Source organism: Glycine soja, chromosome 11 (genome assembly GCF_004193775.1).
Source record: "Glycine soja cultivar W05 chromosome 11, ASM419377v2, whole genome shotgun sequence".
Classification (NCBI taxonomy): domain Eukaryota; kingdom Viridiplantae; phylum Streptophyta; class Magnoliopsida; order Fabales; family Fabaceae; genus Glycine; species Glycine soja.
Genome location: NC_041012.1, coordinates 20,745,279 through 20,769,005, shown reverse-complemented (window position 1 = coordinate 20,769,005; position 23,727 = coordinate 20,745,279). Strand labels below are relative to the sequence as shown.

The window sequence follows — 23,727 nt, the reverse complement described above, 5'->3', positions numbered from 1 at the left end:
ATATATATATATATATATATTATAATTTTGTTGACATTTTTCTTTTATGATTAATAAATAAATGCAATATAATGACTTTGTCATCATTTCATATTGTTATTATGAGATTAAGAAAATATATACTAGCGTAACAATGTTGTTTGCAAAGGTGGAGTGACAAACAAAGGGAGGGTAGCTTGTCAACAGACAACAGGTGTTATTGTTATGGAAGTGCCTATCATTGTCAATCCGTATTTAACGCTGATGGTCGTTACGCGGAAAAAATGATGATGGTTTTTTTTTTAATGTAAAATTACATTGTCAATTATTTTAATTAAACTAAAAATTAATTATTTTAAAATTATTAAAAATATTTGATAAAGTGTATTCGAGACATTCGATAATAGAATTTTTATTTATTTATTTTAGATTAGATTTATCTTTAAGACAAATTTGGGATTGTATAATGGCCTTTTCCTCTTGCTAATTAATTACTAATTTTTCATATGACAAAATATAATGTTGGTTTGACGATGAAGGAAGAAGGGAAGAAGAGAAATTTTAAGTTAGAATTTCCTTGCTAACAAAAACTAATAAACTAAAAATTAATATATATGGATAAATAAAAAACTAATTTTCATATAGTCAACAACTGTTTGGTCCATATGGATTTATAGGAATGGTACCATCTTTAATAATGACAACCAAGATGCTCAGCAAGTCATGGATGCAATTAAATTCAGATCGTGGTCTTGATTGAAGGCCAAGTTAAAAGTATTTTCTTAGTCCTTTAATTTTATGAATGGTCAGTACAACCGTTGCTATGTCTGCAACAAATTCAGAAATAACTATTTTCTTTTTATCGACAAAATATTAATAATTAGTAAGTTATGTTAGTGGAAGAATTTGAAACCATGATCTCCTTATCACTTTAACCCTTATACTATCTTATGACTCCCTTCAGAAATAGCTATGTGGTAACTTGTGACAGGTCCAGAATTTTTGGTTAGTATATTCACTATGGGATGGAATATTGGGACAATTGGTTTACTGTATGATGCTGCTGTGGTTTTTATGCAACGATGCTCAGCAGGATCACGGCTATGACTTATGGTTTGGGAAACATGAAGATGTTTCGTGTGTGTTTTATCTGTTCGATGAGAAGGGATATAGTTGTATAGTAAAAAAACTGTGGTGGGGGCCGAGCGTATATATGTAATCTGGGAATTGGACATTTGTTTCCTGCACTCCCACTGTTGAATCTAGCACCTCTCATTGTATTCTGGAAATTCGATTCTGGAATGTATGAGCATTTCAGAATGCAATAGGAGGTGCAGGATTCAAATTTCTGTAATCTGATATGTACTCTAAGGGAGGGCCTTCTGAATTTTTTGTTTCTGGTGCTCATATACTGATTGCTAGAAATGTTTAACTCAATAATTCATTTCATCACTGTTATTTGCATTTTTTATGGTTTGTGCATTTGGGGAATTCCTAAAGCATTGCTTATTTTTCTTTAAAAAAAAAGTGCAGCAATTGACTCCTGAATAGTGAGTGCAGTTTTCTATTTCGTAATGATTATTGATGCTTCACCCAATATAGTATCAGCTAAGAAGCACAGCGTTTGAGCCTTGGACATATCAACATAAGCAGTTAGAATATTTTCAAACAGTTTTGGTTTGCTAGTTGCACACTCAGTAGGAATAAATGTCAACCAAAAGTTCAAAAGTCATTGCATTTTTTATAAACTGTAAGAGATAAGTATATTACAAATACGCAAATAGAGAGACAATGTAAAAATAAATTAATTAGCATCCTTAGTTGCCATCTCTTTTTTACATCTCAATAATGAAATGAAATTTGATGAAGATTCATCCAACCATGGTTCTCTTCCGTCATCTTTGTCGCACTACAAGTTGTGAAAATGTATGGAAGTTAGTACTATGTCTTGAAGAAAATGTGTTAAATTCAAACAAAGTATGAGAGGGAGGGTATAACCTTGTGCAAGCTTGCTCAATGTGGATGACCACTGCTTTGATGACTTCCTGTATGCTGCAAGTATCTGATCCATCTGTTCATGTTGGTTACTTTGAAAATCAAGATGACACTGGATAAATCTGAAGTCGTGTATAACACTTTCAGATTGAATCAAATTTCGGGGTTCAACCAAAATTGTTCAATCGGATAAAATCAGAAGATTATAATTCAAGAGTTTTGTTTTGGTCTTGTATGTTTTGTCACCCTTTATGCTTTTTGAACCAGAATGATTATTTATGATCAAAGAACAGATGGTTTCTGAACCAGATGAAAATTTTTTCTTTTTAAAAACTGCCGTTGATGGAAGTTTTAGTAACTTCCATATAACTTCCAACCGTTGATGGAAGTTTTAGTAACTTCCATGTAACTTCCAAAATTTGCCTAAATCGAACATCTCGTTATTACATTAAAACAAGCGTGCACTCTTATTTTAACATAATAAAGAGATCAATTACACTAAAATGTCCAACAAACCTCCCCCATTTTAGTGTAATTACCGATCAAATCACCAAAGTCATAACATACCACAAACTACTGCATAGATGAAATATCGTGACGATTGAATTTCATCTTAGCAAATTACACGTTTCAAATATTCGAATATCAGGGTGTCACTAAGGATTGAACCCTTTCTATTCATAATGAATACATGAAGATAATCTGCACAATAGTTTATAACATTACTCTTGCTCGACACTAGTTTACTAGCCTGTGTCCCTATCCTTCATAAGCATATCAAAGCCAAGTCCCAGCTTCTTGAAGCGGCTAAACTTCATGCTTATATAGGTAGTCATTTTCTTTCTTGCACCTGCAAATGCAATTTTTCAAAAGAACCATTGAGAAGTTATACTTCAACCTCCTTAACTTACAGAACCAAACACATTCCTTTTGGGATACTTTCGATGATGTGTTCCAATCTCTACATGTTAAGCTTTCCACATTGAATTCAACACCTAATGTCATATTAGATGGGAATTTGGTATCTTAACATAAGAGATTTCAGATGGACTTTAATCCTAATCCCACAGCCGACCTTTTCACGAGATCTCTACTTAACCCTTTGGTTAAATAATCGGCCAAATTATGCTGAGTTTTCACAAACTCCACTGATATCACACCATGCATGATTAACTCCCGAACCATGTTGTGTCTAACACCCAAGTGTCTAGACTTCCCATTATACACTTGACTATATGCCTTAGCCAAAGTTCATATGGGGTAACCTTATTCCTTTTGTTAGGAATTCAGTTCAACAAGTAACAGCCTGTCAACATAGCCTCACCCCAAAATCCTTCACTTAAACCCGAATAGGATAACATGGAATTCACCATTTCTTTCAAGGTTCTATTTTTCCTTTTGGCTACACCATTCTGTTGTGGTGTATAGGGAACTGTAGTTTGATGTATTATTCCAATAGACTGAAAATAAACCGGATCATAATACTCACCTCCCCTATCTATACGAAGAGTTTTGATTAGCCCATTTTGATGAAGTTCTACCTCTTTCTTATAAATTTTAAATTTATCAAGAGCTTCATCTTTTGTATTTAATAAATATACATAACAATACCTTGATGCATCATCAATAAAAGTAACAATATATATATATATATATATATATATATATATATATATATATATATTTTATGACCTAATGATGGAGTAGCATGCAAATCACACAAATCACTATGAATAAGGTCTAAGACTTTAGTCTCACTTTTAACATCCTTAAAAGGTTTCCTAGTGATCTTGGTCAACATGCAAGTTTTGCATTTTTCAATGTTCATATCAAAAGGAGGAATCATACTTGTTTTTGACATATCTTTTAATCTTTTGTAATGAACATGTTCTAATCTAGCATGCCAAATTTCTGATTTTGTCATATTAGTTATAGAATTACACGAGGCCATACAAACTGATTCATGAACAAAAGGAACATCAATGTTTAATTTAAACATTCCATTACAACGATAACCAAATCTAACAAACGAACCATGTCTTGACAAGATGTACTTGTCACTTTCAAGTACTTGCTTGAAACCACAATTATTTAAAACCATACCAGACAATAAGTTCTTACGAATACCAGGTACAAATAAGACATTATCCAAATACAAACTTTTTCCGGAAGTAAAAACTAAATTCACACAACCTAATCCTAGGATTGGTTCAGTTGCAACATTGCCCATCTTCACAATAGAGCCATCATCGATTGGTCTAAATTCCTTGAACCAATGACGATCTTTGCACACATGGCTTGTTGCTCCCGAATCAAACCACCAAGCAACGTCATCATCCTGCACATAGAATGCATCAGATATTAGTGATACATAATTTGAATTCGTATTCGAATTAAAATTATTCACTACAATCTGACCTTGTTGCTTTTCAGGATCATTAGACCCACTTGGACCAGCCTTGTTCTTTCCTTTGAACACCCGGCAATCCCTCTTTAAATGACTAGGTTTCCCAAACTTCCAACATGACAATTTTGTCTGTTTGTTTGGACCTTTGTTCTTATTTCCTTGAAATTTCCGTTTGTTACCTTTAGCATTGTAATTTTGCTTAACTGTTCCACTTTCCTCTACCATATTAACGAAAGAGGAACCTGCTACGTTTTTATCATTGACTTTGTCAATTTCCTGAGCCCTCAGCGACTCCTCAATCATGAAATGACTACCGAGTTGAACCAGAGTCAACTCTTCCTTCTTATGTTTCGAGGTATGCTTGAAGTCTTTCCAAGAAGAAGACAGTTTATCAATTATAGATGAAACTACAATGGATTCATCCATTTTCAAATCATGTTGAGTAAATTGACCCAAAATTCGCAGCAGTTCATTATATTGTTCCATAACAGGCCTCGAATCAATCATTTTGTAATTAAAGAAATTACTAACTAAGAATTTGTTACTTGAGGCATCTTCTGCCATATACTTGGATTCAAGAGAGTCCCATAATTCCTTAGCAGACTCAACATTTTGATAAATATCAAAGAGAGAGTCAGACATACCGTTCAGAATGTGTCCACGACAAATGTAATCGTCGTTCTCCCATTTCGAACGCTTCCTTGTTTGATCCAGAGTTTCGTCTTCCATATACACCGGCATCGGTGTACTCAGCACATACACCACATTCAATGTTGTCAAGAGAAAATGCATCTTCTTCTGCCATCTTCTGAAATCCTGCCCTTCAAACTTGTCCAACTTCGCAAACTTGCTTGTCATCTTCGAACTATCGTTCGTCATCTCGAAAAATTTTGATTCAATCTTTTGTTGGTTAATTTGAAAATCGAGATGATACTGGATAAATCTGAAGTCGTGTATAACACTTTCAGATTGAATCAAATTTCGGGGTTCAACCAAAATTGTTCAATCGGATAAAATCAAAAGATTATAATTCAAGAGTTTTGTTTTGGTCTTGTATGTTTTGTCACCCTTTATGCTTTCTGAACCAGAATGATTATTTATGATCAAAGAACAGGTGGTTTTTGGTGGTTGATGAAAGTTTTTTTTTTTAAAAACTGCCGTTGATGGAAGTTTTAGTAACTTCCATGTAACTTCCAACCGTTGATGAAAGTTTTAGTAACTTCCATGTAACTTCCAAAATTTGCCTAAACCGAACATCTCGTTATTACATTAAAACAAGCATGCACTCTTATTTTAACATAATAAAGAGATCAATTACACTAAAATGTCCAACAGTTCATACAAAATCCAATATTTAAAAAATGTCAGCCAATTGATTACTTGTTCATAACTTTTGTTTGTCTAAGTAGAAAAGTAGAAAGCATCTTATAGAAGAATAAGGCTTCACTCCTCACTAGAATATGAAGTTAGATGGCATGGATTTTTGGGTGGGTTAAGTACATCTCAGCCTCTTTGGTATAAAGGAAAGTGTGGTTGTTGGTCAATGAGAAGTTCATTAGTGGGATAAGGAGTTCATTCTTTAGCCGTAACATACTCTATGGTATTAATACTAATAATCATAAGGATTCAAATTTGACTTAAGTGAAAAGGGATAATTGAACTTTATCCCCTAATGTTTTTGCCTAAATCAATTTTAGTGCACAAACTATAAAATCCTGATTGTAAACAATAGAAAACAGCAAATTAGAAAAAGCCTTTATTTTATACCACGGGTATTTTTTGGCCAAAATGACAAAAGACCTCTTCATTGTCATCTATAATTAAAATACTGATCAAAGTGTTTGCTTATGAAAATTAAGATGTAAAGTAGTAGAAGAGTTTAAACTTGGTGTACTAAAATATATGGACATACATTATAGGTAAAATGTACCACAAGTGCCCTTTAATTCAAATTTTCATAACAGAAAAACAAAACCCTGTTTTCATTTCCTTGGTTTTCTATGGCATGAAAGTTGGGGGAAAATGAAAAGTTTGCTTACCACATTCCCACATGATGAATGCATTGAAATAAGAGCTCTTTCTACTACATACAAATGGACAGGCTTGTCTTTTGGTAGAGTTGAAGTGAAGCTCAAACCAAAATCAATAAGAACCTAAACAAAATACACTTGACTTCTGTAACACAAATTGATAACATTTCGCACGATACATAACATGAATGGATAATAGGATATTACAGGTGTAACACCCTAAAGAATCACACCGAAAAAAAAGGGATCCATAAGTTGTGTAGGCATGAGATTGTACAATAAAGGATGACTTAAAAAATTTAATTGGTACTACTCATATAAACAAGATGCATCTACTTTTCGGTAGCCTAATACATAAGAACTCCACAGTTAGGCTTGCATGGCTTGAAGTAGTTATGGAATGGGTAACCTTTTGGGAAGTTTCCCAAAAAGCGTGCGAGTAAGGAAAAAACACGCTGACAAGTCTCGTGTTGGTTTGTTGTGATAGTCATTGATACTGAAAGTAGAAGAAACAAATTGTTGAGCTCTCGAAAAGGGCTACCTACAGAGGATTCTGATTGGTGGAGGATTCTTACTAACAAAGATGTTGAGTGAAGTGTCATCAAGTGAAGTATTGTAGAGGGTACACTACTAGAAAAATGCAAATTAGCGATCGAAAAATTTCAGTCGCTGTTAGCGACCACAAAGTTAGTGTTGCAACTCGCGACTGAATATGTAGGTTAACACCTTATATATTATTCAAATATATAGTGTTATATATGATGTTAATTGTTAAATTTTTTAGGTTCTAAATCCAGAAAATAATATTCAAGATTCAATATTGGTTAATTTGGCATGGGGACCTAAGAGAAAAGTTGAATCATGACCTATCTACATTATAAATGGATACAAATTTCAAACAGTTAGTTGGAATGAAAATATGAATTCTTCTAATTATGGTGTTCACGTACGGGGAACTGATGGTCAACTAGAATCTGATTTTTATGGAATGTTGTCTGTTGTCTGATATTATTCAATTGGAGTATACTAGCATCCCATTGATGAAGTTAGTTCTATTCAAGTGTGATTGGTTTGATAATACTCCTTATATAGGGACACGAGTAGATAAAAAGTATCAGCTTGTTGAAGTAAGGCAATCAAAAAGATATACTAAAGCATATGACCCATTCATATTTGCACAACAAGCAGAACAAGTTTATTACACAACATATCCCGAGGGACATCGAGGATGGTTAGCCGTAATGAAGACAAAAGCTCGCAGTAGAATCACTGACAATATAGTAAGTGAAACTGAGCATGAGGCTCCATACCAAGATGATGAGCTTCTAGAGCTTCAAGTGTTGGAAGTTGACGCTGATGTCATTAATGAGTCTTTTGCAGATGTTGATGGAGGTGGAGAAGAGATAGATGCAGATTTACTCAAACAACTAGACTTGGTTGAACCAGACGAGGATGAATGCATATTAAGTGAGAATGACATTGAGAGTGATTTTGATGATACAAATACTTCTTAGGTAATTGATATATTAAAGTTGATTGCATGTTTTTTACTCTTGTAGTGAATATGAAAATGAAGATAAGTGACCTATTTTGGTGTAGAAAACATTTTTATGTGAGCTTTCATAAACAAGTTGGATTTATTTGTTTACTAAAATGTATTGCTTGTGGTACTTCACTTTTTATTTATTGTTCTTAAATATATTTCATGCCTTATGTTCAGTGTGTGTGTGTAGTTTTACATTTGTATGACTATGGTTTGTAATAATTATTACTTTTACTCTTGTAGTGAATATGAAAGAGAAGATAAGTGACCTATTTTGGTGTAGAAAACATGTTTCTGTGAGTTTTCATTAACAAGTTGGATTTATTTGTTTACTAAAGTGTATTACTAGCGGTACTTCATTTTTAATTTATTTGTTCTTAAACATTATACATATATATATATATATATATACAAAATCAAACATGCAGATGGCAGACAGAGGTAGAGGTGGTGGTCGTAGAATATTTAATCGTGGTACAAGACGTGGTTTTAGTTTGGGAGCTCCAATTACCACCAACCCTTCCCCTTCATCCATTCACATATCAAGCTCAGAGTCAATGGTTCATGTTGTTGCACAGACTCCAAACACACTTCCTACAACTCAAGACCAACCAAATCCTACCTTTGTAAGGGAGTCAATTCCCACTACCCCTGTTAGAGATGCTTCACCTTCAGCACCAGATGATTCTGTTACACCTGAGTACCCACCAGATCCAAATTGTGAACATATTGTTGATGAAAGGCCTTTCATTCGTGCATATAAAGGAGAGTAAGTGCATTTGATTTAAATAATAATTTTTCTTGAAATGTTTTTTAAATGTGGTATTGACAATGTCTTTGTACATAGGTTTCAACCAACATATGGGTGTTCTAATATCATATCAAATATCATTAGGGCAAAATTTGATGAACCAGCTCCAAGTTGGTTGAAGGTGTCAGTTGACCTTTGCGATAGGTGGTTTGGAGAGTTTAAGGTAACTTGAATTATGGTGTAATTTAAAATTTATTGTTTCTTGTATCATTTCTAATTTAGTTCTTATTTCATATTTTATGCAGAAAGAGTAGGTGGCACCCACAAGAAGAGTGAGCTGTTAGAGTTGTTTTTGAGACAAAAGGTTCACGTATTTTAAAAAGTGCAATGAACAAAATCAGAAATGGTTAAGATAAAGGAAAGTGGATAACAACTAATGTTCGAGCAGGTTTGGAAGAACATTGGGGTTCTACAGATTTCCTAAACAAGAGCTCCACTGCCAAGGCGAATCGATATGTTGATAGAGGAGCCTCAGCATACTCTGTGGTGGTTCCATATCTATTGCAGCTCACTTTGAAAAGCTGGTAATTTATATATATATATATATATATATATATATATATATATATATATATATATACCTCATTGATTTTCAATTCAATGTAATTAATTAAATGTTTTACAATTTTAACTTCTTAAATTTATGTAGTCAAAGGAGTTTCAAAGACCACCAACTGCTTGGGAGGTGATGGAGAAAACTAACAAATTTGAAGTCGGGAGAATGGGTCAATGACAAGTCCCGTGAATTTGCTGTAAGTTGTTTCTTCTAATCTTATCACTTTATTTGATATATAGTGGCTGATATTATAAATGAACTCTTACCTTTGATGAATATCTCTTGAACCTATATACACCTCTTGATTTTATTTTCTTTAGTTAGTGTTAAATGTTTGGGATTGGAAAGTATAAACTTTGAAGCCTACTATAGTAGATTAAAGTCAATTTTTTTCTTGTATTAGTGATGATTTTCTTGAATATTAATCCTTATATGTCTACACATTTAACAATTTATCTTCATACCTCACTTTATATTGAAGGAGAAATATCAACATCGTCGAGATGAAATCTTACAACGTTCGACAGAGGAAGACACATCTACACAGGATTCCCCTAACACTGTTACTTCTGTTAATGATAATGAAATATATTTGAATGTTGTTGGAGGTCCAAATTACAAGGGGAATGTGTACGACCTAGGTACTTTAAGCAAAAGGTTTAGTTGCTCAAAATTAGCTCCATCTACTTCTATTGCTCATGTGGAAGACCAAATAAAGGAAATGCGTGAGACAATTAATAAATTGAATGCTGAGCTTTTGGCAAAGGCAAATAAGGAGAAGACACTTGAGGAAAAGATGTTGCAGATGATGGAGAATCATGACCACCAAAGTCAGGAGATGCGACAACAGATGCAACAACAAAATGAGCAAATTCGTCAACAAAATGAGCAAATGCAGCGTATACTACAACACTTGCATATTCAGTCTATCATACCAGCTCCTAGTCTATCACCTACCATAACAGATGAAACAGAGCACCATGTTAATGATGCTCAGGTTGATCGTCCTCATGACATGGGAAATGATCATTGACTCTTGGTTATTGTTTACTTTACATTGATTAGTCCACGTTAGTTATGAATTTGAACTTTATTAAACTTTTACGTTGCATTTGATTAAACTTTGAAAACTTTGAATTTGCACTTTATCAATCTTTAAAATAGAACTTTATTATTAGATATATTTACTCATTATGAATGTCCACTTTTGTTTATAATTTTGATTATACAATTTAATTAAAATTTATGTTTACAGTCAATAATTATTAAGCAGGTCAAAATGTAACTGGAAAAACAAAACATAAATTAAAAAATTTAATAATAAATAGCGACCGAATTAGCAACCGAAATACAATGAATTCTAAAATAAATTATATACTAGCGACCGAAATATATTTAATTGCAAATTTAGCCACCAAATTCGCGACCGAAGGTTATTTTTTAAATTATATATTAAAATTGATTATTCAATAGCGACCGAAATAGCTACCGAACACCTTACGAATTTATTTTATATTTAACTTTAATTATATTGTAGCGACTGAAATAGCAATCGAATATTTTTTGATTTTATTTTAAATATAAAATTTAATTACATAATAGCGACTGAATTAGTAACGGACAGGTTCGGTTGCAGAATTGGTCCCAAGGAAAATAGCAACCAAATACTACGCTACCGAAATTAATATTTTAGTGCGTCACTATTTTGGTCGCTAAATAGCAGCCGAAAATAAATTCGGTGACAATGGACTTAGCGACTTGGGTTTTTGCGACGTGGTTTCATCGGTCGCTATTTCGGTTACTAACACTAATAGCGACCGTCTTTAACGATTTAGCGACAGAATTCTTTGGTCACTAAATCACGATTTTTTAGTAGTGGTAAACCATCAAGAAATCAACAATCGAGTATGTTATGACAGGACCTAAGAAGACATGAATGATCTCACCAATTGCTTTGTATGACTCTTCGATAACATGTTTGATGTTGTTAAATCACCATGAATAAGACCACCATCATGTAGCTTTCCAATCGCATCACCGATTTAGTATGCAATATCGTCCAACCATTCTTTATTGATATCTTTATTGATACCAAACAAAGTTGTTAAGTTATAAAACTGTCTTATTTACACTAAACACTCGGACAACACATTCACTGATTCACCAAGGTCATCCAAGAGAAGGGCTAAGAGAAAAACCATTTATAAGCCTTCTCCCACAATTGTTTGTTCACCACTCATAGAAAGTTTTAGTTGTCATTCCACAAACAATTGGATTAAGCCAAACAACCTCAGTCTCCATATATTATCTCTCCTCCTTAGAGAGTTCTTCTAAATTAGACCTACATGAATATGGTTCATCTAAGCCTGAGAATGATAAGTTCATTGTTCCTGACTTACTTAATGGGCTAGCCTCTGAACACAGTTGTACAATTAGCCCTTCCCCCAATGACACCATCATTGACATGAAAAGTTAATCATTCACTATAAATTATGAAAATCTTGATGGCTTTGATACAATTTCAACCTAGGCCTTGCTCCAATATTGAGAAAGCCAGTGAAGTTTATAAGGTAATTGAAGCCAGAGTTGATAAGATAAACTAAATATGATGAGTTAAAGGCTCATCAGACTTTGTTTGTTAAGAATGAGACTTTGAGTCAATTCATTCTCCAAAACTTGCAAGTTGCAAGCACGAAAGTTCAAGTCTATGCAAGAAGGAGTATGTCATCCAAAGCTTTGAAGAACTTGGTTGCCTGTTATCTTTCACTGAATTCATGCTTTGGATGCATTGGAATTGTATAACTTACCAGCTATACATACATACATACATACATACATACATATATATATATATATATATATATATATATATATATATTCTGTATTAAGTGTCTTTATCCAATTCCACTTGCCATAGTTGGTATGAAGCCACAAAATTTGTATTAAGTGTCTTTAGCCAAGTCCACATTGTAAAGATACACTTATTTCCGTCCTCATGTGACTCATGACAAAAACTACACAAAGCATCATTACCATCCACAATAATATTCCTTCTAAGTAAATTTTCTTTTGTAGGGAGCCTATGATATAGAAGTCTCCAAACTAAGAAAGATAATTTAGGAGGAATTTTGATTTGTCATAGACATTTGAAGATGTCTGCATCATTCTTTCCAACTTGGAGATTAATGTAGGGCCATATATGTAGACTTACCCACTATACTTGGTTCAATGGAGAAATAAAGAGAGTAACTTTTTGGGATGTTTTTGGTGAGGTTACTTCCCTCCACTAAAAACTTGTCACTCTTAGGGATAATATTCATCATAATATCCTTCTTGCTATCAATTGCTACTAATTTTTCTCAAAAATTGAAACTCTATGTACACAAAGGGTAGAAATCAATTGCTACCAAAAAAACCTATGGATATATAGCACTTACAAGGTGGGTGCACTAATAAAACAATAAAAAGATTGAAATTTTACATAAATGGTAGGTGTTAATTGCTTCTACAAATCCTGGGTGTGATTACACTTACAAGCTCCTTGCTTGAGCAGAATTTGTCAGCTTCAATCTTCCTAATATTCAACATTTCTGGGTAGTGAAATTCCTGGTCTTTAACCCTTTTGAGCAAATTAAGTCATTTACAATTAATCCAAAAATCAATTATTTGAAGAACTAACTGCAATTATAATAAATATTATTCAGTAGTTTCCATCAATTGCAACAAGAAGCCAATTGAAACCTCCACAAGGGGAATTGAATCTTGCACTCCCTTATTCCATTTGAAATTATCATATATATTAATGTGACTCCATGTAGAGCTTGTAGGCCTTGGAGCTTCTTCATCAATGAAATCCTTTGTTTCTTGAAGATCAATAGTAGTGGAATGGAGAAGGAGAAAAGGTGATTGGAGATGCCACTTGAAGGAGAAGATGAGTCAAGAACAAGCTCACCACCATAGGAAGCCATGGATAAGAGCTTGAAGGTAGGAGAATATGAGTGGTGGGAGAGGGAGAGAGGGGAACAAAATTTTGAGAGAGAGAAGAGGGAGAACGAGGTCTAAACTTTGAAGTCTAATTTTCTCAAATGATCAAAGTTGCAAAATGCACACACAAGGTCTCTATTTATAGCCTAAGTGTCATACAAAATTGGAGAGAAATTTGAATTTCTATTCAAATTTCACTTGAATTTGAATTTGTGGAGCCAAAATTTCACTAATTATGATTAGTGAATTTTAGCTATGATTCAGCCCACTAATCTAAGATCAAATCCAGGATTCTCCAATAAGTGCGCTTAGGTATCATGAAGCATGTAAAACATGAAGGACATGCACAAAGTGTGACTATATGATGTGACAATGAGGTGTAGCAAGCAAATGTTTACCTCCCCCTTAGGCTAATATGAAATTTAATTGGATTGAGCTTCTCTCAATTCAATTAAATTTCTCTCCCAAGACACACATCAAATAGTACACTTAATGCATGTGAAATTACAAAATTACTCTTAATACAAAAACTAGTCTAGGTGCCCTAAAATACAAGGGCTGAAAAATCCTACATTACTAGGGTACCCTAAACTTGTGGGGTACCCTCCCTACACTATGGAGCCTTAAATAAAAGGCCCAAAAAATAATAAAACCTTAATCTAATATGTGCATAGATAAGTGGATTCAAACTTATCTCATGGACCCAAAATCTACCCTAAGGCTCAAGAGAACCCTAGGATCTTCTCCTGCATCCCTAGCCCAATCTTCCTGGAGTCTCCTAGACATGGCTCTAGTGATGGGTCCCCTCCTTGGGAGGATTGCATCATATATTTCCCTTAATGAATTAACATCACCTTCCCCAACTCACCCATGACGTCTCTCTTCCGCGAAGGTTTCTCCCCTTCTTCTTTGTCTCGAAGCCACACATCTTTGTTCCCTTTCTCTTTCATCATTGAAGGTAAGCTTCTTCCTTTTTGGTGTGGATTTGGGTTCTGGTGGGGTTAGAGTTGGGTTCTCATGTGGATGGGGTCGCATTCCAGAATGCTTATTCTGTAACCAAAAAATGCTTCCAGAAGCAAAAAAAGCTTCCAAAGTGGTCCTTCCATAAGCAAAAAAACCTTTTGGAATGAGCTTTTCATAAGCAAAGAAAACTTCTAGAATGGCCTTTCAGTAAGCCAAAAAAACTTTTGGAATGGTTGTTCTGGAAGTACTTTAACTCAAGGAATGACTATTTTTAACATTGTGTTCAATTCATTAAACGGTTGATCTCCTATTTAATTATGAAGTAATGTATTATGCATAAAAATTAACCAATTGGTGGATTAATACTTTAGTAGAAGATTCAAGGAGACATTTTTTTGTCAACTTAATATTTTACATATCAAGTTGCTTAGGTGTATATAATTAATTGCTTGATCTCTTATGTTGCTATATGATGAGTGACTTGGGTGGTTATATTTAATCATAATTTAATTCAACCAAATAATCCATGAATATTGGCAAAGTTCATTGAGCAGTATCATATGTGAACTTTCTTAACCTATAAGAAATTACTCACTTGGCAAAAGTATGTGATAGCAATCAAGCTATTGATATCCAAATTCGAGACTGGTTCAAATCTCCAAGGAAGAAACAAAATAAAAATTAAAAGAAAAGTTTTATGAAATTCATTTGTGTCGTTATTCATTAGAATTCATAGTTAAATATAAAACAACCTTAAATTCCATGGTCAATGACAACTGTAGCCAGCTAATAGAAACTTCTAGGGAATGACAAGTTTCCAAGAAAAAATTATATAATTATCAATAAGGTGGAAATGAGTTGGACTGGGTCAGACCCTACCTAAGCTTGGTCTGATATTTTTTATATTTTTATAGTTCAAGCATCGGTTTGTTACCTCCTACAAGCCTATTTTTAGGCTTGTGCCCGACCTTTATAAAAGTCTGTCAGGTTCGTCAGTTCATTTAAAGACATATTTCATATTAGAACGTGTAAAAAACAATAATTTTTTAAACAAAACCAAAGATTTTCATTAAAAAATAATAAGATAATGTTAAACCACAAGATATGGGCAAAATTTTCCTACAAACATTACATGTGACATACTACCAAAGTCTTTTAAGTTTCACCAAAAGGAAAGAGTCTATATTCTTACTACCCATTTATACTACATTAACTAAAATAATTTAAATCATCAAACTACTAAAATAATTTTGTAATTTAAATAAAATAATTATAATATTATATGCCATATTAATAATAATATTTTTATTATAACATATTATTGTTAAACGGGTCAGCCCTTCAGGATTAATAGGTTTTTCTTAAGGCTTGTGACTTGACCTATTTAACTAAATAAGCTTTTTAAAAAGCTTAAGCTTGACTTATTTGCTAAATGAGTTAGGTCAGGCCCAAGCCTTAAACGGGTTGAGCCATAGGCCCTCAATGGATGACCTGACCTACTTCCACCCCTAATTATCAATAATATTTTATTAAATGCCTGTTTACGCTTATATACTTACTTAAACTTATGGGCCTTGTATAAATAAGGTTAGGTGAGTAGACTTTCATATTAAATCAAATCTTTAAATAAACAAGATTTTTTCTAATGGTAAGAACATATTTAATAGTGGATCTTGAAGTAGAATTTTGACCTCAAGATCTGATCTTGGCAAGATCTATTGCTAGAGCTAGATCAAGATCTCCTGTGTGTAGGATGGGTTCTTCCATAAGAACCATGAAGGTTTAAATCATTCTAAAAAAATCATTTTTTACATTCTCCTTAACAATTTATGGAGGGAAGTAACAGAAAAAGAGGTGAAAGAAGAAAACAAATCCACACTCACAACAATAGATCCAAAAAACAACAACAAATCCAACGAAAACAATAAATTAAAAAAATGAAATATAATTAAAAACACGAACCCAAGGGGGAAGAGCATCCCCAAAATTTGTTTTTCATATTTATTTGTGAAATAAATATATTATGTTTTGCAATTTTTTAACAATTAAATAAATATATAATTTTAAGTTATCATTGTAGAAAAATAAAATGAGTTTATGTTTTAAAAAATAAAATAAAAGAGTTTTATTAGAATTTGTTTTGAGTTAAGTTTTGGTATTTGTCTTATGACTCATAAGTTTTCTCTAATTCTTGGTTTTAATAAATTTAGTCATCACCCATAAAGAATAGTTTCATTTTGTCCCTAAGCCAAAACCTAACCTCTTTCACATTCTTCTATATTATTGGAATCCTTGCTACTTAGAGTTTTCAGAAGAAGCCCCATTGAATTGTGAGTCGGAGTCAGAATAATGTCTATTCTCCACGCTTTCTTTTTTCCAAGATAAGGGGGAGTGAAAGAGTTTCTCTTCTTTACATAAACCTGAGTAGAATTTGTATTTCCCCCCTTTATGAATCCTTTTGATTTTAAATTCACATATATTTTATTGTCGTGATAACTCAATTTCCTACACTTTATAAAGTGAATGCATGAAAATTGTGTGGCAATGATTTTTTCATACTTGATATATTGGCCTTTCAATCTTATTGGGTTTTTTTTTTACTTTCTAAAATTTTCGACGCCACACTGTATATATGCACATATATTGACACTTTTATTTCACAAGCTTGTGTTTTTCTTTCACATTTGTGATTTATCATAAAATGCACAGATGTAGTTGTTATTAGATATTTGAATTGACTAAAGCTTTAACCACATTATGTATTTAGGCATACACTGGATTGAAATTGATCAAAATAGTTGAATTGGAATTGAGCGAAGATTCTTAGTAGATTGTGTGGTATATTCTTAGATAATATGTATGAATTCATGTATACTTTTTTTTTACATTTATATATACGTATATACATGGTTGTCAAACTCTAGAGTTAACTCATAGACTCTTACGAGTTTAAGAGTTTACTTCAACCCTGCGAGTTGACTCGGAAGCAAACTCATTTTTGGGCAAACTCGATGGACTCAGAGTGGACTCATGTAAACTTGCGAGTCTGGACCGAGTCACATGAATTTAGTTGGAATTTTTTTTTTGTAAAACGGTGTCATTTTTGTGCGAGTGTGCTGTGCCTGGTTTAGGGATTTGCTTCGTGCTTGCTCGTGCATTTTGTCTTTCTCCCTCAAAGCCTCAGGCCATAGGAGAGTTGGAGGAGTTGTTCAGTGCTCAAAGTCTTAGACGAGACGACACTAGAGTGCGATCTGCGACACGCGACACTAGACAACATGCGACACGGCGGTGCATGGTGCGGTGGTTACCTTGTTCAGTTGGAAGCTGCGAGTCCCACGAGGTCCACGATGAGCTAGAGAGAAGCAGAAGCCACGAGTTCGGGTGGGTAAGAATTTCTAAAATTTCATGGTGTTAGGCTGTTAGATTAGTGCTCTAAGTCTCATTTTCTGTTGTTGACTTGTTGTGAACTAAAGGACATGTTAATCTGAACAAACATATGGTTCCAAGTGAAGTTTTTAAGTAACAAATTGCCACTAGGAATTAGGAAAAGCCAGAGAGGGAAAAAATGAAGTGACCTTGTCGAATTTGATTCCCATGGCTTTAGAATTTGATTCCTGTGACCTTGTCAAATTTGTCGAATTTTATTCATTATGCAATTATAGGTATGACACATAAAGCACTCAAGCTGGTATCATTGTATCAGTAAGAGATTTCAGATTTATATACACATAAAGCATTCAAGCTGGTATCATTGTATCAGTAAGAGATTTCATATTTATATATGTCAAGCACTTGAGACTGGTAGTGGGACAAAGATAATTGCCTCTTATTCATGTTAGTAAGAGATTTCAGATTTATATATGTATTAGTAAGAGTTGTGTTATTCATGTTAGTACTCTTAGAGAACAATATATAGTAAATTAGTAATACACAGTACACACACATAACTGCCTCTTATAGTAAATTAGTAATACACAGAACAATATATGTATTAATGTATCAGCAAGAGTTGTGCTATTCCTATTAATTATGTAATTGCCTCTTATATTATGTTCCTGTTAATTCTCTAATCTCTATTACCACCACATAACTGCAAGTAGGATTTAGGTGCATTTACCACCACATAATTGCCTCTTATATTATGTTCTTGTTATCTCTAATTGCCTATTATATTTTGTTCCTGCTAATTCTCTAATTGCGGAATTGCCTATTATATTCTGCTGTTGTTAATTATGTTCCATTTCAGTACAATATATTCTGTTCCATTTATGTACATATATTATACGCTCTGCCTAAAGCTTGGATTTCATTTGTGATTTGTTTGTACATATATATTATAGGCTTTGTGTTCCATTTCAGTATGTTTGTACATATATTATCCTTATTTTTTTACGAAGTAGACTCTTACAAGTCTACGAGTCGACTCTACGAAGCTTTTACGAGTCTGCGTAAACTCTCGATATTGATAACCTTGCAATATATATGTGTTTTAAAAATATTTGAGATTATAATACACATAATACATATGCTTTGTATTCAAATGAGATTCTAATTGTAATATACATGTTAAAAGAGTGCATCAGATGTATGATTTAAATTATAACTCATGTTAATAATATCATATTATGCATGTTAGTTTGGAAAGGTATTTTCAATGACAACTTTAGTTACTATATAAATATTTACTTACAATATTTTGTTTTATATAATTGAGTCCATTAGATTTGCTTTCTACATTTTTTTTTATATATTTGAATTGTTTACTCTTATGCCTTGTTTCATGTTAGTTACATGTATATATAAATGTATGGTAAATTGAAAGCTTACTTTGAAATTTATGATCCAGTATGATGTGTGCTAGTCATATATATATATATATATATATATATATATATATATATATATATATATATATATATATGTATATATATATATATGATGTTTATAATATTGTAGTGTTGCTATAGTATGATTCTGAAAATTATTCAAGTGTTGGAGTTTGAGAATATTATGGTTAGATTTGATGTACATGTGTATGTTGTACCTTATGAACACTGTTATGAATGTTATGAAGACGTATAAATGAACATGAGGTGGATCAAATGATATCATTGTAATGTGTATGAGGCCTAAGTCTATCTGAGGCAGGGACCATCATGTTAAGTTAATGCAAAAATGTCATGATTGTCGTGTATGTCTCATGCCTCATATCATGTGTTTTTTGAGGGATGTGTTGAGCTAACCCTGGAGGGCATGAATGAGTTGAAATATTGCTTTGTCCTTGGGGGTTATTTGGTTTGGAATCTCCGTGTGGCTCATGCCAATCCCATGACTTGGAATATCCTTGCAAGACAAGATAATGTTGATGCACTACCAATAGTCTCATTTCAGTGAGAGTGTGTTGTCGGATTTCCCATGGCATGGAAATCTGGCAATTGCACGTCCTCCTGGACTTTTTCACAAGTGTTTTATTGGTACCACATGAATATAAAGTCTTAAGTGGAATATGTATTATAATGTATGTGTGCCAATGAGAATGGAAATGATTGTGTGAGTATGGTACAAATGTTTGTTAGCACGATGATACACTATTTTTAATTGTTTAAAATACTTACTCTATTATATGTGGTGAGATATATCTTACTCCCTTATCTTTTTGTGTTTTTTATGTTTGGTTGATTGCCATTTGCAAGTGAGACTCGGTACCATGCTGATAATGATTCTTGAGAGACTTAAACTTTAATTTAGAATCTATTTATTTTATGTTTTCTTATGAGATGTAATGCTATCTAATAGGCTGTGACATCAAGACTAGAAAATACAATTAAATTTATTTCCAACCACACACATCAAATATTCATTTAGTGCATGTAAAATTACAAAACTACCCCTAATACAAAAACTAGTCTCGATGCCCTAACATACAAAGGCTGAAAAATGCTATATTTCTAGGGTACCCTACCTACAATATGGAGCCCTAAATACAAGGACCAATTATAATGACATCCTAGTCTAATATGTACAAACATAAGTAGGCTCATACTTAGCCCATGGGCTTGAAATCTACCCTAAGGCTCATGAGAACCCTAGGGCCTTCTCTTGCATCTTTGGCTCAATCTTCTTGGAGTCTTCTATCCAATGCCCTTGGAGGGTAGGATTGCATCAGTTCTCATCCACAATCCACAACATTCTTGGCTGCATTGCCAAAACGAGGAAGTAGAGAACATAGTGGTATTTTCCTAACATGATAGCTTTGATATCGAGGCATGCATGCAACATGGTAATTAGTCCAGCAAGTGTTGTCGGTGATATATATATATATATATATATATATATATATTTGAATGAGAACTTTTTTTATTTGAACATGAACTTTGCCATTCCCGCCTACTCTTCAAAATCCACTAATTAATTGATTATTAATGGGATTTGCTGCATCTTCCTCTACGATTGATATGAAGTAGGTGTAGTTCTGAAGGGTACCCTTTTTTAAGCATTCAAGTTCACTTACCAATCATCATAGGCACTGTAAGCCTAGCCGGTCTTGTTTGCATATCAGCTCAAGCAGTTTTCGTTGTTGGGTGAATATATATAGCCTAGCCGATCTGGACTGAGCAACTTCCTCCAGTTTTTTCTTTGTCTTCTCAGCCATCAGCTTCTGTTCTAAATATTCATAACCCCAACGATACAACACATGGAGGGCGTTGTTTTTCTTCTGGATGGCCTGCGCCTTCTTCCGCACATCCTACAAAAATCAAACATTAATGAAACTCATTATTACAATGTATTATAATAACTGCATTTTGGTGGAAAACAATTAAAATGACAAAGTACATACCTCCCATGAGGGGTCTCTGCGGGTCTGACAAATCTGGGCCCATTTCTCCTTGGTAATGCCATATTTTTCATAGACAGTGTCATCCACACTGACCTTGTCGGCTGCAAGTGCCCATTTCCTCGTCAAATCATTTAAACTGTCTCCACCACTCACCGACAATCTGAAGTAGTTACTTCTTTGTCCTACCATCAGAAGCTTCAGGGATATCAAATTCAGCCTGACAAACAATAAATTAGGGTTTATTGTTAGTATATTATAAATTTTGGCTAATAAAGAAAATGAAAGATGAAAACTAAAATACTTGAATATCCTCCCATATCAAATCCTTCTGAGCAGTAGGGACTTCCTTCCAAGTCTCGTATGTCACGTCGACCTTATCACGAGCGACAATCCCCAAATATGTTCTTAATTTCTTCTTGTGGGGACTGTTGGCCTTCCCGGTTGCAGGATCGATGTGGACCACTAGTCTCTTTGTCTCAGGTGGTCTAGTGGCCAAGGATCGTAGTTGTGTGGCTTTGTGTGTCAGCTTCAAGGTAGACGGAGACGCTGATGCTACTGCAGGAGGAGGAAGAGGAGGCGAGGCAGGTGTAGTAGCCATGGGCCTGTAAATAAAAAAACTTGAGTTAGTTAACATTATAAAAAAACTGAATTATTTATGTAAATGAATGTACTGAAATGAAATACATAATTAGAAAATTACATTAGACAATCTTAATTAATTTTCCTTCATCATGATCATTACGATTAGCATGAACGTTGTCAGCTTATTCTTCTCCGACGATGTTAGGAGTCATTTGTGTAGACAAAGGACTAACATAAGTATCAATGTATGAATCATCATCTTCTACATTAACACCAATTGTTTACCCGTGTAGAACCACAGACCACCTTTCATCACAAGGGTCATGCACATAAAATACCTGTTTAGCTTGTTCTGCCATGATGAAAGGGTCATTGCGGTAACCTAGTTTCTTTAGGTCTAACAACGTAAATCCTACATCATCAATCCGTAAACCGGTGTTGCTGTCAACCCATTTACATTTGAAAACATAAACAGTAAATTTGACATAGTTAAGCTCCCAAATTTCATCAATGAACCCAAAGTAAGGGATGGAAGCTACACAAGGATTGTCATCATGTGCACTTGCAAAGTGTTGAGATTCAGCCCTTGGGTGACCCCGTTGTTTTGCATTGTACTTTTCTCGTCTTGTGCTTTTGTATAAAAGGAATACTTGTTTATGTCGTATCCTTGCCAAGTTATAACATTTCTTTTAGGCCCATCTACTAGCTTTCTTAATGTTTCAGAAGCATTTTCATCAGCAAAGATTGTATATTTAAACCAATCAAAGAAAGTCTTGTTATGCTTTTTCAAGACCCAGTTCTTTGACATTTTTGGATTACTTTGTTTGACTTTATCTAAATCCTTCATACATAGGAGCATGTGCTTGCTGAAAAGACTCTTGTCCAAGGTCACGAATCATATCCTCCAAGCGATCTCCCATTTCTACATCAAGCGGTTCGGATTGGGACCCACTCTGCATGTCTGTTAATTCTCCATGCCATATCCATGTGGTGTAATTCTTCTTAATTCCATCACACAATAGATACTCCCGTATGTCGTCCATTATTTTTCATCATCCGTTCAAACAATTGATGCAAGGACAATAATATTTTCCGTCCTCATCCGGTCGACTTCTTTCGGAGGCATATTGCAAGAACTGTTCGACGCCTTCCTCATATGCAGAGCTCATGCGACTTTCATTCATCCAACTTCGATCCATCTAAAAAATAACTCTTTCATACTCTGAAACTCATTCAATGCATGATATCTCACTTTTTCATTTAAGGTGTGGTCTTATCCCATTCAGGAAGACACATTTTTATGGTACATTCATGCATCAAGGTTAATCTTATTTTGTTTAATTTGATGAAATTTCGGCAGCATTTCGCATTGGTCTCCAAGTACACAACATGAAATCGTTGACATTAATTCGCCGATAATCAAGTATGCACTCAGAGAACAACTAGAAATGCATTGTACCATAATTTCATCAAATTAAACAAAATAATGTTAACCTTAACACATGAATGTACCATAAAAATGTGAGTCTGCCCAAACTGTCCAAACGGAAAATTCAAGATTCAATACAATGATTAATGCAAACTTTCCGCAAGAATCATTGTATTCAATCTCAAACGGGAATGTAAGGTTCACTCATTATGAACAAAAGTTGAATTTAATGCAAAGCACATTAATGACATACAAATTAAATATAGTCAGATATAACACAACACAACAGATCGGGAAGCACCTTAACCAAACAAGAAAGCAATGGCTGCGGAGTTAGGGCAACAGACGGTGGAGCTATCCACTCTCTTCACACATGCCGCTAATGATAAGTCGTCCAATTTGTTAGTGTCGCTAAAATATTGGCAGACTTATCGTTAGTAGCGCATGTGACGAGGGTGGATAGATCCACCGTCTGTTGCCCTAACACAGCAGCCATTTCTTTCTTGTATGGTTAGGGTAATCTACCCAACTATTGTGTTGTCTTATATCTCAAAAGAGAAACTAGCTAAGTAATTAAAACCAGCGGTTGATAATATATATATATATATAT

General features: G+C 33.8%; 1 pseudogene; it reads right to left on the bottom strand.

Annotated features, from left to right (window-relative positions):
* Positions 1 to 1,850: 1,850 nt before the first annotated feature.
* LOC114373043 lies at positions 1,851 to 21,704 on the bottom strand (annotated as a pseudogene).
* Positions 21,705 to 23,727: the final 2,023 nt, after the last annotated feature.